General features: G+C 39.6%; 1 protein-coding gene across 2 annotated transcripts in view; it reads left to right on the top strand.

Moving 5' to 3' along the window:
- Window positions 1-18383, top strand: part of LOC126094557 (ubiquitin-protein ligase E3A) — a 161800-nt gene that overhangs the window by 117202 nt on the left and 26215 nt on the right. The window lies entirely within an intron of this gene.

Here is an 18383-nt window from a genome sequence, read left to right as displayed (position 1 = left end):
TCCCATTATCATACGTGCATGTATAGAGAAGCAATAGAAATTCACAAGCACCACAACAATTTCAATAGAAAAGAGAAAGTTTTAAAGTTGGACAAAATATGAATGTCGACGTTGTGCCAGCAGAATGACAATAGATTACTCTTAGTCGAGAATGATGACGCCTTCCAAAGATAGGCATACCATCGGCATCACATGACGAATGGTGGTGCCCTCTATGCACTCTATAAATGCGAGAGTACCAGCAGCCTCAGTGGCAGTAGCCGGACGACCTCAGAAGATGTCTCCCGCAGATGGAGACGAAACGTCAGGTGGAAATTTTATACATCGACCACGGCCTCTCAGCCCAGAAGTTTTAACTGAAGACAACACCTGGCGTGAAAGCTTACATTGTATGATTCTACATAGCAATTCAACCATTTTAGGCTAGGGACATATTTCTGACAGGAGAAATCATGTAAGAGTTTCCCCAAGGCTCAATCTTATGTCCACATTTCTCATACATGTGAACGAGCTTCCATCCAATGTACAACATGCAGAATTGATTCTTGTTACAGGTGACACTAGCATTGTGAACTGCATCAGACATTGTGGTTCCTGCTTCCCCCCTCTGTTACCCATGTTCTATTCCATTGCTGTCCAAAGACAAAAATGCTGTAAAATCTCACATTACAATAATATTTCATTTACACTAAACCAGACAATCAGTTATTAATGGAATAACAACTGGAATGTGAGAGGAATACATGACACATTAGTTGTCTGAAGCTCAGAGTGTAAGTCTGTATAATAATTATCTTGTTAACGAGCAGTAATTTTAAATTAAATAATTTCGTTGGGTAGCTGGTTATATGCATGTAGCAGGTGCTAAATTCTGCCTTAATTGTACATAATTAATGACTAGTAGTGAGTTAACTTAGGAGGCGATAGTTGTTTTTGTCGTTGTCGTCGTCATGAATCCGAAGGTTGGTTTGATGCAGTTCTCCATATTAGTTTATCGTATACAAGCCTCTTCATCTCTGCACAATTACTGCAACCTAAGACCATTTCAAACTGCATACTTCACTTAAGGTTTTATTTCTTTATCCCTGACACTTGCTTCCATTACCAAACTGGCAAATTCCTTGATGCCTCAGGATGTGTCCCTTCGTTTAGTCAAGCTGTGCCATATTTTTCTCCTCAGTTCAGTAGAGTGTCACCTCATTATTCAGTCAACCCATCTAATCTTCAGCAGTCTTCTGTTGCACCACATTTAAAAAGCTTCTATTCTCTTCTTGCTGTAGTTGTTTGTAGTCCAGTCCACTCCTACATTTTTGTACAAGGCTACACTCCAGACAAATATCTTCGGAAAAGAATTGTGTATGGTCATGCTTCTGATTTGTAGAATAAATTTTATTGTATCCCCATTTTCATCTAGTGGTTGCAAGTTTCACAAACAGTAATATAATTTATAGCTATTCTTGTTATAAAAATGCATTACTCATTCTTTGATGCTATTGATGATAGCAGAGAAAGAATCTGCCAAAAAATGACAGAATGACTGATATAGAAACTGAACAAACCAGGCAGCACATTGTATCTGTATAATCATCTGAAGGACGCTATTAGGAGAAAAACTTCAACAACAAGGTACCTTCTATCTCACTGTGCACTATCAGAAAAGAACGAAGAGTACACCCAATTGAGGCAAGTTGGAACAGTCCGACTTTAACTTTGTACCAAAGCTGTTGTACCAGATGACCATTCATATCAAGAAACCAAAAAAGTATACCTGTCACACATGTGACAAATTTATATACTGATTTCACATGCTTCAGAACAACAGAAGCTGGAACTTCAGAACAAATTAACTGTTCACTAGGCATTGGCTGGCATGGCATAAAAGGTGAACTCTATGGATAAATATAGTGCACTAACTGAGAGTAGTCATCTAATTGCCAATGTTGACGTACAGCAGTGTCTGCTGCACCTCTGCTTGAAAGTGGTGTGGCCTGCTACAAACATCTTCCGTGGACTTTTTATTTGACCGCCCATGATCTCAAGGGAGGTTAAGTATACTGCTACTTGTGGAATGACCAGGCTGAAAGAAGTCCTTGAAGCAGTAAACTTTGTAAGTGTTGGATACCTTTCAAAGAATGATGCAATGAAGCCTTCCTTGAGTTATCGGGTCCTGTCGCCATCATCTGGTGTGATGAAGCAAATTGGGATAATTTTAATTCCCCTCTCATTTTGCCATCTGCCTCCATAAATTCGTTTTGTTACTTTTAACTAATTATCATTAACATACGCGAATATAATCTGCATTTCCATAAAAGAGAAAGATTGACCCTCAGTCTTAAAGTAAATAACACCAGATCTAAATTTGTGCTTAGTTTTATGTATGTATTTGATTTCCAATTTATTTTGATTGTTCCTAGTTAGTATCTTTCATTATAGGGCAAAGTAAGTAATTGTTTCGTAACTTAAAATTCTAATGTTGACATATAAACAAGTATAAATTCTGTAATAATTGTAAACATTTGGAAGACGAAGTATTAATAATCTTAATGTATTTATTTAGCTCTATTCAAAAACATGCTAGCAAAACCAGCCCTTCATTAATCCAAAGCAATTAACAGTTTTGTTAAAAGTATTATTTGCATAACTAAATTTGTTAATTTCATGATTTAAACAAATAATTCAGCCTAAACCTCATAGTTGAAGAAACTGTTAAAAAGATGCAATTTTTCATTGTAGTCAGTTAATTGAGTGAGTTAAGTTTTAATTGTAATTTCTGTAATTTTAACTTCAAACAATGTGTAGTTTCAGTACCAATTATTGTGATATATATAAGGACCCGATTTTTGCTCACGACAATCGGTCTACGGCCGAGTTTCTGACAAGTAACCTGTGCTGGTTAGAACAACAACAATGCTTCAAATTAACTGTGGAATAAGTGTTAAACAATTAGGCCGTGTGTAAAAACAGTGACAGTGTCTGCTCCATACGTAACTGATTATCCTTCAAGAACTGTGGACTTTGTGGCTAGGTTTTACTGCCTATAGATGTTCAACAAGAAACTACTGTTGCAGCATGTGGAGTTTCGCCTGCAAACAATTAATGAGGCTTACGGAAAGTTTAAACAATTGTGCACTGGCCATATAACTGTGTGTTACTAGGGGGTTGTGCAAAGTGAAAATTTAAAGTACTGTAAAACATAACTGTGCATCTATCGGCTACATCATTTAAAGTAGTCAGGGTCGGAATCCACAACCCATTTTTCAGTCAGTGTAGCAACACAGTACGAAGACACCGAGGACAATCAACAAACATCAAACAAACGAAGAATTAAAAGCAAGAGGAACCGCCACACAGACACATGGAAAACAAATCTTATCGCTCTGCTGCCCCATAGTAGGGTATTTGACTGTTTTGTGGAAATTGTCTTAAATGATTAATTATGTCATTTTACACTCCTAAAATGCTTTTTTTCCTCTTGAATTTCAGTATTCTTTTACAAAATTGGAAATGAAATTCAAATAACTTGAAAGCCCACTAAAATGCTCCATTCAAGGCATGTGATGCCTATGGCGCCACAGGCTAGCTCACTGCTTCTGCTGTCAATGGTAATTCACAGTGATGTCTTGTTTTGAAATTCACATTTCAGAAGATAGTTACAAATGTGTAGTAGTACCATGCTGTACAAATACATCTATAAAAATCTCTGAAAGTTTCTTTGGGTGTTCCAGAGAATGAGAAGATGTGTAAAATGTGATTGCACTGTACCAGCAAATTGCCAGCACATCAGTGCAGAAGTTCACTAACTTAGTTAAAAATTTGTTGCACTGTGAAGCTGACATTAATTTACCTCAGAGATATGCTTTCCAAATGTTAAAAAGGAAGAATAGCGTCACTCAATGACATAAAACTGTTACTGAAAATTGTCATTCTACCCAACTTTACATAAATTATTTGATAGCTCAGTTGTTATATTTTAACTTATTTATAAAATGAAATCACAATTACAAAACTTCACTACACTGATCAGGAACAGAATATTTTTGTATTTTCCTTGCTATTTACATGCACTTACATTTGTAGTTACTGTTTGCACATGTCATGTTCAAAGAGAGATATTCTAGTTAATGTGACCACATGCTTTTTACTTTATTAGAAACTATGTTGTTGTTTTAGAAAAAGTCTGTGTACTGTCAACCTAGGATCCTCATTGTTTAAACTTTTGGAGCTTCATCATCTTACATAAAGAAGAAGTAAATTTGCTTCAGACACTGGTGTTAGGTTACACACACAAACATCTCAGACATTTGTTACCTGTATGCTGTACATGCTATCTCTCCATACGGAAAACCTCATTCTCATGCATCTCGTTGTACTGTGGACATATGGTGATGTCTTCACTACTAGCAGTGTCGACACTAATTATAATATGCTGACCCATTTCCTCAGTTTTGAGCAAGTTTAATGATGTTGCAGGGAGCGACGAAAAGAATGTCAGTCATTGCACATATCGCTACTGTAAATGGATGGAGCATAAAAGCATCAACTTTGCAAGATTTCCACTATCAGCACTCACAAAATTATTTTCTATTGTTATTTGTTTAGCTAAACAGCTAAATTGTGGGCAGAAAAAGTATGTAATAGGTTCATAACTTCAGCTAACACTCATATCACACACATATAGCTTCATCTTGCTCCAAGCCTGTGATGTCACCAAAGCAACAGCCAGTAACAGTGTGTTTTTGATCTCATGACCAAATCTTGATAATTAATGATTTTTTTAGCTTCAATAATATAAAAACAACAAATATTTTTTGAGAATATAGACTGTAAATTCTATTTGAATGTATAATCAATCATAACGACCATTGAAACCATATTCTGACACACAAAGAAACCTATTGTGGTGTATTCAACTCATACAACTGTAACAAAGTGTCAACAGACAGTGTGTATAGTGCTTTGCCAGAGGCCCCATCAGACAACTCTAAAGATGATCATCAGGGCAAGTGTGTACCAGAATGAAAATTCGGGTGAGTGGCGGAATACCAATTGGAGGAGTGGCAGGCATGATCATAGGGAGGATACTACCATATCATGGCAGTTATGATTTCAGCTTCAGATTATATTCGCATGATTCGGTACATAGTGTCTCTTCACATTGTTTTATAATTCTTATAAAATGACTTTAATATCCAAAAGTACTCTGTTATACTAAACCATTAACTATCTTCTTATATCTTACATAGCACCTAGATTCGCCCTTGCTATGTGAAGAACTTTGAACTCGTGTGGGCTGAGTTTGGTGGAAACAATGATGAGGGGAACCCCACACTAGCAAACCTCAGTTGCACAACTCAGCTGTGCTTTGACTATGAAAGGAGCGATTGAGCTTTGTTGAGGTCATCAGTGTTGTGTTTATGGTGTACAAGTCTTCTACATCTATATCTGTACTCTGCAAACCAACATGAAATTCTTGTCAGGGCTACTTTCCGTTGTGCCAAGTGCATGTAAAAATGATTCTTCAATTGCCTCTAGCCTGTTGTAATTAGGCTAATCTTGTCTTTGAGGTCACAACAGGAGTGACGTGTAGGGTGTAGTAATATAATCCTAGATTCATCATTTAGTACTGGTTCTTGAAATTTTATGAGTGGGCTCTGCTAGTCAGGTTTTTCATCATCTGTCATGCTCTCTTACACAGATCTAACAGATTGACTATTCATGCTGTCCTCCTTTGTGTTCATTCAGTTGCACTTTCAGTGATATTTGATATGGTTCACACAGATTTTAGCAATATTATAGGTTCAGCCTTGGAAGTGTGCTAACCAATGATCACTGGGTTGCACTCAGTCTCTCATTGGTGGAATTTTGCTGTAAACTGGTTTTATGATAAATTCTCAAATATTAGACACAACACAGCATTAAAGCACTTTTTAACTGTTTTGCACATTAAATAACACTCGAAATAACACAACCACCAGTCTCATGTACTGACCAGAGGTAGACACATGCAGTAATCTCCAAAACAGACAGAATGGGTAACAGTTTGCAGTACACTTTCACATATGAATCCTCATAGTTGAACATTCCAAAATTAACAGATTACACAACCAGTAGACTCAGTAAGTTTCGTCGTAACTGATGTCAATGCACTGACATGTATGTAATGAAGATGCACTGAGATTTAACCAAAGAGATTCATAAAGATAAGGCACACAAAATAACCTAATGTTTACACGGAGATGTTAATCACAGTAACACAGAAGTATTAGTGTGGTCATAGCGGAATGCAGGTGGATTTTGGAAGATATATATTTGTTTATAAAACTGCTAGATTGAAATTGATTAAGAGTAACTGTGCCATGTGTTAAGTCAATAATTTGATTTACATAATGAGTAATTAGTAAATTACAAAAAGTCACAGAACTATTTTTTACACCTACACTGTGGATTCCCTGTTGCTGAGTACATTTGTCATATTTGAAATTATGATAAATTATACAGAGTTTTGATTAGTGGCTTAATTGATTAATAGTGATTGTCATTCAGTCCAGAAAATTTAAGGAAACTAAATTATAGCATCACACTTGACAATTAAATGTGTAATGTCTCAGTGTGGCCTGCTGGCTCAGTGCTATACTGCCAGACAAAAAAATGAAAGATGTCCGATTCATTCTCTGATCACTCCTAGGACGTTTATTTGTCACTTATCCTTTTTTCCACCACTGACAGTTTTTGTTGATTTGTAAAATGCGAAATTACATTCCATGTCCTCCCTACCAAGAAATCCTCAAACCAATGAGAATTTCAAAGTAGACCCCCCCCCCCCCCTCCTAGGTCAGGTCTTACACCGAAGAGTCAAGCAGTATATTGCTCCCTCCTACGTATATCTCGCGAAGAGACCATGAGGATAAAATCAGAGAGATTAGAGCCCACACAGAGGCATACCGACAATCGTTCTTTCCACGAACAATACGAGACTGGAATAGAAGGAAGAACCGATAGAGGTACTGAAGGTACCCTCCGCCACACACCGTCAGGTGGCTTGCGGAGTATGGATGTAGATGTAGATGTAGATGTATCTGTTATTATTAGATCCAGTATATTTCCATCATCAGTGCACTTCTGAAGAGTGTGTTGTAGGTATTTTTCAAATAAAGCATTTCATGCTATCATGCCTGAAAATTACAAAAGTTTAATTACCCCACTTGGTAGTTCGACAGTAAAAGTTGCTTCAGCTGAATACATGATTGGGAAACTTATTTACTAGTGAGCTGAGGTATTCTCAGAAAGTTTGTGGGTACATTTGGGGGAGGGTGGGAGTCTTTGATAGAAGGCTCCAGTTATAAATTTATGGCCACTTTTTATACTGAGTCTTGCTCGAACATTCTCGAATACACAGTCTTCAGTGCAGCTTCAATTTCTATCTTTGTGTATATGTGTTTCTTGTCTATTGTGGTAAATACACCACTTCCAATTTACCTTACCCCAACCTTTCAATGTACACTTAGATTTATGTCAAAAATCTCACTGCTGCCAATTTCCGGTTTTACCCAGCTCTCTGTGCCTGGTATTATGAGAGTTAAACTTCTTTAGCTGTTGATTAGTATTATTTTAACTGTCTAACCTAATGTGGGTGGGGGGGGGGGAGATGTCATTTCTTTGGGTCTTACACTAATATTTTTGGGTGTCCTATAGCTGTCTTCATGTAGACTCGCTGGGGAATTACCTAATCTTACTGTCAGCTATCTTGATAGAATCCTATGATGCAAGTCTAGGAAGTGAAATCCTAGCTTGTCACACAACCTTCAAAGTACCTTGTTTAATTCTTATTCGCAACTCACCATATAGTGGAGATCTGCACGAGTGTGGCTGCAGCTACCACAGACTGCAGTTGTGTGTGTGTGTGTGTGTGTGTGTGTGTGTGTGTGTGTGTGTGTCTTCGACAAAGGCCTTGTTGGCTGAAAGCTTATTTATTTGTAACAGTCTTTCGGTTGTGCCTATCTGCTACTCATCATCTCCGCTATATATTGTTACATTCTGTCCTGGATTTTCCATTGTTTTAATTTTTGGAGCTGAAGTGTGCAACATATTTATCAACTGCTAATGTTCTCACACATGAGCAGCGAACTATGGAAATCTGTTACCAAGTTCCGCACCCCGTCCACAGATCACATGTGTGGGCAAATCACAGTCCCTGATCACTTATAATTCCCAAGCAATCTGAAAGTTTTAACGTCTAAACATAATATGGACATATTTAATCAGGTATCTAAGGCATGCATATTCCAAAACTATACATCTCATATAACTGTCCCTCGTGCAATGCTCAACAAGTGATAAGGAAAACAGCAATTGCTGCTATTAACATAATTTCTATACACACATAAAGATCACAAAGCCACTGTATAGATACTTAAACTACAAGAGTGGAAAATCTACACAGTACACATTGTGACAATGAAAAATGTAATGGTGCAATAGTACCTGTTATTATAAAGCATAGCAACACATTTCAGTTTACTTTTACTAGACCAGTGAAAGGTATGCGTGTGAAAAAAGTGACTATAACTAGTAGTAGTGTAAAGAGCATCTACTGTGCCCAGGATGTTGAAATTTATGTGAAGATATGAGAAAGAAAAATGTGGACACATTGCAGAAAGGGATGATGGATTTATAATTGGACTGGCCAGTGGGGTGCCACTTGCACTTTGCAGTCATGCTGTGTGGGGTGCTGTGGGCTCAAGAAGAAAGGGGCCCAACGACAATGCTCGAGCACCAAAGAATAGTGAATGTGTTTATATTGACTCTGTGCCATTCTATATGGTGTTAAGTACGAACTTATGCTTTTGGTCAAGCATTGAAACGGCATACATGAACATGTTGTCTGGAAAGCTTCCTTAATTATGAGTTGTTGTGAGTTGACAACTTATTTGAATATAGAAGAATTACAGAAACAGTGTTTTATGATTTCGTAGTGAGTTGCTTGAATGTAGAAGATCTCTTATAGCCTCTCCACTCTGCAGTCAGAAAGAAAGTCAATGGTCCAATATGTGGTGCAGCATAGCAGGACCACATCATCAAGAGAAAACAAGACGGCGACTGGAAAAGGAGGTAACTGTTATTACTGGGAATAAGTAGAGATGCGGCATCTCACAATATATCGATCACTTAAAATAAACCCACAACAAGAATACCACCTCAGCAGTTGCTGTAATGTAACTTAAAGTTCCCAAGAAAACATTTCAAGACAAATTTAATAAATTTTATATAAATGTTGAGATTTAAATTCCATAGCAGAACATCACGACACACTGGTGCTGGAAATACTGACTGAAATTGCATAGTAAATCACTCATGTTTGGTAGGATTGAACAAAGCAACTGTCCGCATTCAATATCATCTGGGATTGTCACTTGTGTGTGGGCCCCTTAATATTTAAAAAAAAAATGTTGGAGTATGTAATGGTGTTTGGTGGTGTATTAAGTGGCAGAACTGAAAGAACTAGGATTCGCTAGCTTCAGATTCCTAAGAAAAGTAACTTTGCATTGATTTTCACTTGCATGAACAATTTTGAATTCAAATGTGAATCCCCAGTGGTGTTAGTCATGAGCTGCCACTGTATTGGGGATTGATGAATTAATAAAAACTGTTGCAGAGAATGTGATAAATTGAGTTCTTGTTTGCAACTAGTTAACGGTGATGCTAGATGCTAAATAAATAGAAGGAGAAAAAAGAACCACCTCTTTTTCTGAATATTGTGATTCACAAAAAAGTTATAATGTTTATCGCAATTAACACGACTGAGATTTATGAATAAGCAGGTGCTTTTAATTTAATTTTACTTCAGTTTCATATTTGTTAACAAATGAGCTTGATATACACTGAAGCGACAAAGAAACTGATATAGGCATGTCTATTCAAGTACAGATAGATGTAAACAGGCAGAACACGGCACTGCGGTTGGCAATGCCTTCGTAAGACAACAAGTGTGTGGCAGGTTAGCGAGATTTAAGTGAGGTTGTATGTGGTGTTATATTCAGTGCACAAGTGATGGGACACAGCACCTTCAAGGTAGCAATGTAGTTGGTGATTTTCCCATACGACCATTTCACTAGCGCAGTGTGAATATCAGGAAACTGGTTAAACATCAAATCTCAGACATCGCTGTAGCCGGAAAAAATCCTGCAAGAACGGGACCGACAACAACTGAAGAGAATCATTCAATATGACAGAAGTTCAACATTTCTGGAAATTGCTGCAGATTTCAATGCTGGGCCATCAACAAGTGTTAGTGTGTGAACCATTCCACAAAACATCATCAGTATGGGCTTTTGGAGCTGAAAGCCCACTCGTGTATCCTTGATGACTGCACGACACAAAGCTTTATGCCTCACCTGGGCCCATTGACACCGACATTGGACTGTTGATGACTTGAAACGTGTTGCTTGGTTGGACAAGTCTCGTTTCAAATTGTGTTGAGCGGATGGACACTTACGGGTATGGAGACAATCTCGTGAATCCATAGACCATGTGTGTCAGCAGTGGATTGTTCAAACTGGTGGAGGCTCTGTAATGGTGTGGGGCGTGTGCAGTTGGGAGTGATATGGGACCCCTGATACATCTAGATATGACTGACACGTGACACGTATGCAAGCATCCTGTCTGATCACCTGCAACCATTCATGTCCATTGTACATTCTGACAGACTTGGGCAATGCCAGCAGGACAATGTGACACCCCACCTGTCCAGAATTGCTAGATAGTGGCTCTAGGAATACTCTTCTGAGTTTAAACACTTCTGCTGGCCACCAAACTCCACAGACATGAACGTTATTTAGCATATCTGGGATGCCTTTCAATGTGCTGTTCGGAAGAGATCTCCACCCACTCATACTGTTACAGATTTATGGACAGCCCTGCATGATTCATGGTGTCAGTTCCCTCCAGCACTACTTCAGACATTAGTAGAGTTCATGCCCCATTGTGATGCGGTACTTCTGCATGTTCGCAGGTGCCCTAAACAATATTAGGCAGGTGTACCAGTTTCTTTGGTTCTTGAGTGTAAATTGGATCTTAATTTTTAGTAAGGTGAGACTTTTATTTTTAATTACTAATCACATGAACATGCAAGTATTTAGAATAAATGAAAATTTGGTACAAAAGAGTGAAACATTGAATAGAAAATGGAATACATTTTTTTATTCTGGAAGTTGAACTTTATTGTTATTATTATTATTATTATTATTGGTGGTGGTGGTGGTGGTGGTGTAGTAGTAGTAGTAGTAGTAGTAGTGAATGCCCCCATTGCATTGGAGCATGATAAGCAAGTGATTTTCATTCTGTTTTCAGGTTTTTCTTATTTTCCCAATATTTCTGCATTTTCTCCCCAAAGGCCTTCTTTCTTTCCTTCGGTCGACTCTGGTCGCCATGGTTTTGGTTCCATCTCTGGAGTAAACTTCAGCTTGTCAATTTTGCTTCTGAATGCATCCCTGTCTGATGTGTTTCTTTTGTCAATTTTTGCTTTTGTCAAATTGTTCTTAACTTCAGTTACCCAGGGTATTAATGCGTTAAGTGATGTCGCATAGTCCAATAGACGTTTAGTTAGTCTTTTTCCAGATAATCTGTCGAGGTGTCCATTGAACTTCATTTGATGTCAATTTCAATGGTTGATACTGTTACTGTTGTCTCGATGGTTTCAGTCCGTATCCATCTTGTGTGTATTGTAGTCCCAGTATTTTCCTAATAGTATTTCTCTCTACTTTCTTAATGTCTTGTAAATATAGTTTTCTGTTCAATGAGAGTGTTTCTCTTGTATTAGTGGCTGTCAGTTTGATTACTGTGTTGTAGTGTCTGATTTTAGAGCCTTTCGACAGGCATTTTTTCTTATATGAATTTGAAACAAGGCCGATCACTTTCTCTATTTTATGCAATCTGTTTTTTTGTGCCCCCCCCCCCCCCCCCCCAAGTCCTGTTTGTTTAATAATTTCACTTAGATACTTAAATGTTTGATTCCAGAGATTTCACCATAATTTATTTTAAGTTTCAGAAAATCTAACTTGGAACACATGAATTCACTCTTCTGAAAGGAGATTTGCAGGCTATCCTTCTCTGCACATTCTTTGAGGGTCTCGATTTGTTTTTTCACTATCAGATAGAATTAATAAGTCCTCTGCAAATGCTAAATATGGAATGTTCAGTTTTCCTCGACCTCTTCCTAGTTAGATTGGCTTCCAAAAGTTTCGTTTTCTTAGTTCCATTCTTCCATTGTTGTGGTCTTCAGTCCTGAGACTGGTTTGATGCAGCTCTCCATGCTACTCTATCCTGTGCAAGCTTCTTCATCTCCCAGTACCTACTGCAACCTACATCCTTCTGAATCTGCTTAGTGTATTCATCTCTTGGTCTCCCCCTACAATTTTTACCCTTCACGCTGCCCTCCAATACTAAATTGGTGATCCCTTGATGCCTCAGAACATGTCCTACCGACCGATCCCTTCTTATGGTCAAGTTGTGCCACAAACTTCTCTTCTCCCCAATCCTATTCAATACCTCCTCATTAGTTACGTGATCTACCCATCTAATCTTCAGCATTCTTCTGTAGTACCACATTTCAAAAGCTTCTATTCTCTTCTTGTCCAAACTATTTACCGTCCATGTTTCACTTCCATACATGGCTACACTCCATACAAATACTTTCAGAAATGACTTCCTGACACTTAAATCTATACTCGATGTTAACAAATTTCTCTTCCTCAGAAACGCTTTCCTTGCCATTGCCAGTCTACATTTTATATCCTCTCTAGTTCTACCATCATCAGTTATTTTGCTCCCCAAATAGCAAAACTCCTTTACTACTTTAAGTGTCTCATTTCCTAATCTAATACCCTCAACATCACCCGACTTAATTCGACTACATTCCATTATCCTCGTTTTGCTTTTGTTGATGTTCATCTTATATCCTCCCTTCAAGACACCATCCATTCCGTTCAACTGCTCTTCCAAGTCCTTTGCTGTCTCTGACAGAATTACAATGTCATCGGCGAACCTCAAAGTTTTTATTTCTTCTCCATGGATTTTAATTCCTACTCCAAATTTTTCTTTTGTTTCCTTCACTGCTTGCTCAATATACAGATTGAATAACATCGGGGATAGGCTACAGCCCTGTCTCACTCCCTTCCCAACCACTGCTTCCTTTTCATGTCCCTCGACTCTTGTAACTGCCATCTGGTTTCTGTACAAATTGTAAATAGCCTTTCGCTCCCTGTATTTTACCCCTGCCACCTTTAGAATTTGAAAGAGAGTATTCCAGTCAACATTGTCAAAAGCTTTCTCTAAGTCTACAAATGCTAGAAACGTAGGTTTGCCTTTCCTTAATCTTTCTTCTAAGATAAGTCGTAAGGTCAGTATTGCCTCACATGTTCCAGTATTTCTACGGAATCCAAACTGATCTTCCCCGAGGTCGGCTTCTACTAGTTTTTCCATTCGTCTGTAAAGAATTCGTGTCAGTATTTTGCAGCTGTGGCTTATTAAACTGATTGTTCAGTAATTTTCACATCTGTCAACACCTGCTTTCTTTGGGATTGGAATTATTATATTCTTCTTGAAGTCTGAGGGTATTTCGCCTGTTTCATACATCTTGCTCACCAGATGGTAGAGTTTTGTCAGGACTGGCTCTCCCAAGGCCGCCAGTAGTTCCAGTGGAATGTTGTCTACTCCGGGGGCCTTGTTTCGACTCTGGTCTTTCAGTGCTCTGTCAAACTCTTCACGCAGTATTATATCTCCCATTTCATCTTCATCTACATCCTCTTCCATTTCAATAATATTGTCCTCAAGTGCATCGCCCTTGTATAGACCCTCTATATACTCCTTCCACCTTTCTGCTTTCCCTTCTTTGCTTAGAACTGGGTTTCCATCTGAGCTCTTGATGTTCATACAAGTGGTTCTCTTATCTCCAAAGGTCTCTTTAATTTTCCTGTAGGCAGTATCTATCTTACCCCTAGTGAGATAAGCCTCTACATCTTTACATTTGTCCTCTAGCCATCCCTGCTTAGCCATTTTGCACTTCCTGTCGATCTCATTTTTGAGACGTTTGTATTCCTTTTTGCCTGCTTCATTTACTGCATTTTTTATATTTTCTCCTTTCATCAATTAAATTCGATATTTCTTCTGTTACCCAAGGATTTCTACTAGCCCTCGTCTTATTACCTACTTGATCCTCTTGCTGCCTTCACTACTTCATCCCTCAAAGCTACCCATTCTTCTTCTACTGTATTTCCCCCATTCCTGTCAATTGTTCCCTTATGCTCTCCCTGAAACTCTGTACAACCTCTGGTTCTTTCAGTTTATCCAGGTCCCATCTCCTTAAATTCCCACCTTTTTGCAGTTTCTTCAGTTTTAATCTACAGGTCATAACCAATAGATTGTGGTCAGAGTCCACATCTGCCCCTGGAAATCTCTGTCTTACCATTATATAATCTATCTGATACCTTTTAGTATCTCCAGGGTTCTTCCATGTATACAACCTTCTATCATGATTCTTAAACCAAGTGTTAGCTATGATTAAGTTGTGCTCTGTGCAAAATTCTGCCAGGCGGCTTCCTCTTTCATTTCTTAGCCCCAATCCATATTCACCTACTACGTTTCCTTCTCTCCTTTTCCTACACTCGAATTCCAGTCACCCATGACTATTAAATTTTCATCTCCCTTCACTATCTGAATAATTTCTTTTATTTCATCATACATTTCTTCAATTTCTTCGTCATCTGCAGAGCTAGTTGGCATATAAACTTGTACTACTGTAGTAGATGTGGGCTTCGTATCTATCTTGGCCACAATAATGCGTTCACTATGCTGTTTGTAGTAGCTTACCCGCATTCCTATTTTCCTATTCATTATTAAACCTACTCCTGCATTACCCCTATTTGACTTTGTATTTATAACCCTGTATTCGCCTGACCAAAAGTCTTGTTCCTCCTGCCACCGAACTTCACTAATTCCCATTATATCTAACTTTAACCTATCCATTTCCCTTTTTAAATTTTCTAACCTACCTGCCCGATTAAGGGATCTGACATTCCACGCTCCGATCCATAGAACGCCAGTTTTCTTTCTCCTGATAACGACATCCTCTTGAGTAGTCCCTGCCCGGAGATCCGAATGGGGGACTATTTTACCTCCAGAATATTTTACCCAAGAGGACGCCATCATAATTTAATCATACAGTAAAGCTGCATGCCCTCGGGAAAAATTCTTCCATTACTTTGTCTAAAACTGTGTTGAATAATAGTGGTGAGATCCCATCTCCTTGTCTTAAAACTATTTTAGCTAAGAATGGTTCTCAAATTTCATCTGTGACAAAAACCAAATCAAAAATTAAGATTAATGTTTATTCAATCAGTTTCAGAGTTTTGGCATCTAGTCCACATTCTTCTAGAATACTCTGTAGAGATTGTCTGTCTATATAACTATGTGCTTTCTTAAAATCAACAAATGTGCAAATTGTTGGTTTTGACTTGATTGCTTTAATTTTTAATACAGTTTTGAGATAAAAGCTCTGTTCTGGATACAATCTTTGGTCAAAAGCCCACATGGTTATCTGAAATTGTTTCTTCTAGTCCTTCTTGTGCCTTCTTTAGGAAAAACATGAGTAAAATTTTGTAAGTGGCTGGCAAAAGTGAAATGCCTCTGTAGTTGTTTATGTCTCATCTCTCTCTCTCTCTCTCTCTCTCTCTCTCTCTCTCTCCCTTTTGTGCAACACACACACACACTCACTCACTCACTCTAATGCAATTCACACACACGACTGCAGTCTCAGGCAACTGTAGCCACACTGCAAGCAGCAGCACCAGTGCATGATTGGAGTGGCATCTGGGTGGCGGTAAGGAGGCGGCTTGGGTGGGAAGGGGGATGGATAGTAGGGTAGGAGTGGCAGCGAGTAAAGTGCTGCACATTTGGCGGAAGGCAGGGGTGAGGTGTGTGAGTGATTATTATTTTTTTTTTTTGTGGGGGGGGGGGGGGGGTAGCAGAAAAGGAGAGAAGTAAAAAGACTGGATGTGATCGTGAAATCAGGGCTGTGTATTGCAGGGAAGGGGCTGGATGGCTCAGGTCAATGTTTAACGAAGTTGAGGCCAGGAGGGTTACGGGAACGAAGGTTGTATTCGCAGGGAAAGTTCTCACATTTCAGAAAAGCTGGTGTAGGTGGATAGGATCCATATAGCACAGGTTGTGGAGCAGTCATTGAAATGAAGGATATCATGTTTGGCATGTTCAGCAACAGGGTGGTCTACTTGTTTCTTGGCCACAGTTTGTTGGTGTCCATTCGTGCAGACAGACAGCTTATTGGTTTTCATACTTATATAGAATGCAACACAGTGGTTGCAGCTTAGCTTGTATGTCACGGTTAGTTTCACAGGTAGCTCTGCCTTTGATGGGATAGGTGAGGTTTATGATCGGTCTGGAATAGGTGATGGTGGGAGAATGTGTGGGACAGGTCTTGCATCTAGGTCTATTACAGGGGTATGAGCCATGAGGTAAGGGGTTGGGAGCAGGGGTTGTGTGGAGGATTGACAAGTATATTGTGTATCTTCGGACAGCGGAATACCACTGTTAGGGGAGGAAAGGGTAGTGGGCAGGCCATTTCTCATTTCAGGGAATGACAAGAGGTCGTCGAAACCCTGGCGGGAAATATAATTCAGCTGCTCCAGTCCTGGGTGGTACTGTGTTAACTCTGTGGCTGGACGTTGTGACTTTGGGAGGTGGTGGGAGAATAGAAAGATAAGTAGCGGGAAATTTTTTTTTTTGTACAACATTGGGAGGATAATTAGTCTTGAAGGCTTCAGTGAGACCCTCCGTATATTTTAAGGGGAACCACTCGTCACTGCATATTTGATGACCACGGGAGACCTTCAGGGGTTTGTTTATGTTCTGGCTTCTGTGTGGTGGTGGTGGTGGTGGTGGTGGTGGTGGTGGTGGTAGGTAGGGAGGGAGTTTTGGTGGGTGGGATAGGTGTAGCAGGTCTGCGAGACAGGGTTTGTCAGCTATGATGGGATGTGGGGGGAGGGGACGGGGGTTGGAGGTTGTTGAGGTGTGATGAACAGCGGTTCTCAAAGTCTGGAGTAGGAAGTGAGCAGGGTGGAGAACTTTTTTAGGTGGCATTGTGCATGTTGCTCCAGTTCCTGGACAAGAGTTTCAATGTGTGATATGGGTTTCAGAAATTTGGGATTGCATAGCAGGAGAATTTTGCAGATAGAAAGACGTTACTGCAAGGAGGTTTGGGCTTGGTTGATATGGTTTTGCACGACTATGTTGGCGAGGGCTAAGGATTGGCATAACATGAACAGGTGGATGTCATTGTGGAAGGACGGGTGGCAGCCAGAGACAGGTAATTTGATGGTAAGGCCATTTGGGGGGGTGGACTCCATGAGCCAAGTAACAATGCAGGAACAGTATGTGGGACTGGTTTCCGGCTAGGGATAAGGAAACTTCTTTGTAATGATGCAGATGGAAGGAGCAAGGGTCCTTCGTGGTGGAAATAAATGCGAAAAATTACTTAAATAATGTAGAATTACATCCAAAAACCATGCAAAAATGCACCCAAATACATGTGAAAATTTACAAGGATGAAATGGATGCAAAAAGGGGGAAACAAAAAGAAATCTGAGGGAGTCAACGATAGTGAAAGGTGAAAACTCATGACATCTTTCATTTCAATGGCATCTTTCGTTTGAGTGGCACCCTTCGTTTGAGTGGCACCCTTCGTTTGAGTGGCACCCTTCGTTTGAGTGGCACCTTCCATTTCAGTGACTGCTTGACAGTCTGTGCCATATTTCCCTGCAATACATCCTACGTTCCTGTAACCCTCCTGGCCTTAACCTTCGTTATTCATTGACCTGACCCATCCAGCCCCTTCTCTGTTCTCATTCCAGCACTAGACAGCCCTCATTCCACCATCGTACCCAGTCTTTCTACTTCTCTCCTTTTCCGCTAACCCCCCCCCCCCCCCCCCCCTTGCACCTCCACACCTCCCCAACTCTCTCCTGCCTTCTGTCTTAACCTGCAGCTCTTCACTCTCCACCACCCCCATCCTACTATCCCTCCCTGTCCCCCACCCATTTGCCACTCCCATCATGCACTGGTGATGCTGCTCTGTGCTGCTATAGTTGCATTGCCTGAGATTGCAGTCATGTGAGCGAATTGTGTTTGTGTGTGTGTGTGTGTGTGTGTGTGTGTGTGTGTGTCTCTGTCTCTCTCTCTCTCTCTCTCTCTCTCTCTCTCTCTCTCTCTCTGTCTCTGTCATCTATTTTTGATGAAGGCCTTACTGGTCAAAAGCTTTATTTGTTGTGCCTATCTGTGACTCAGCATCTCCTCCATATGGTGAGTAGCAACTTTCC

Source organism: Schistocerca cancellata, chromosome 8, assembly GCF_023864275.1.
Source record: "Schistocerca cancellata isolate TAMUIC-IGC-003103 chromosome 8, iqSchCanc2.1, whole genome shotgun sequence".
NCBI classification, from domain to species: domain Eukaryota; kingdom Metazoa; phylum Arthropoda; class Insecta; order Orthoptera; family Acrididae; genus Schistocerca; species Schistocerca cancellata.
Note: the sequence above shows the minus strand (reverse complement) of the source record. Positions and strands in the feature narration are given on the sequence as shown.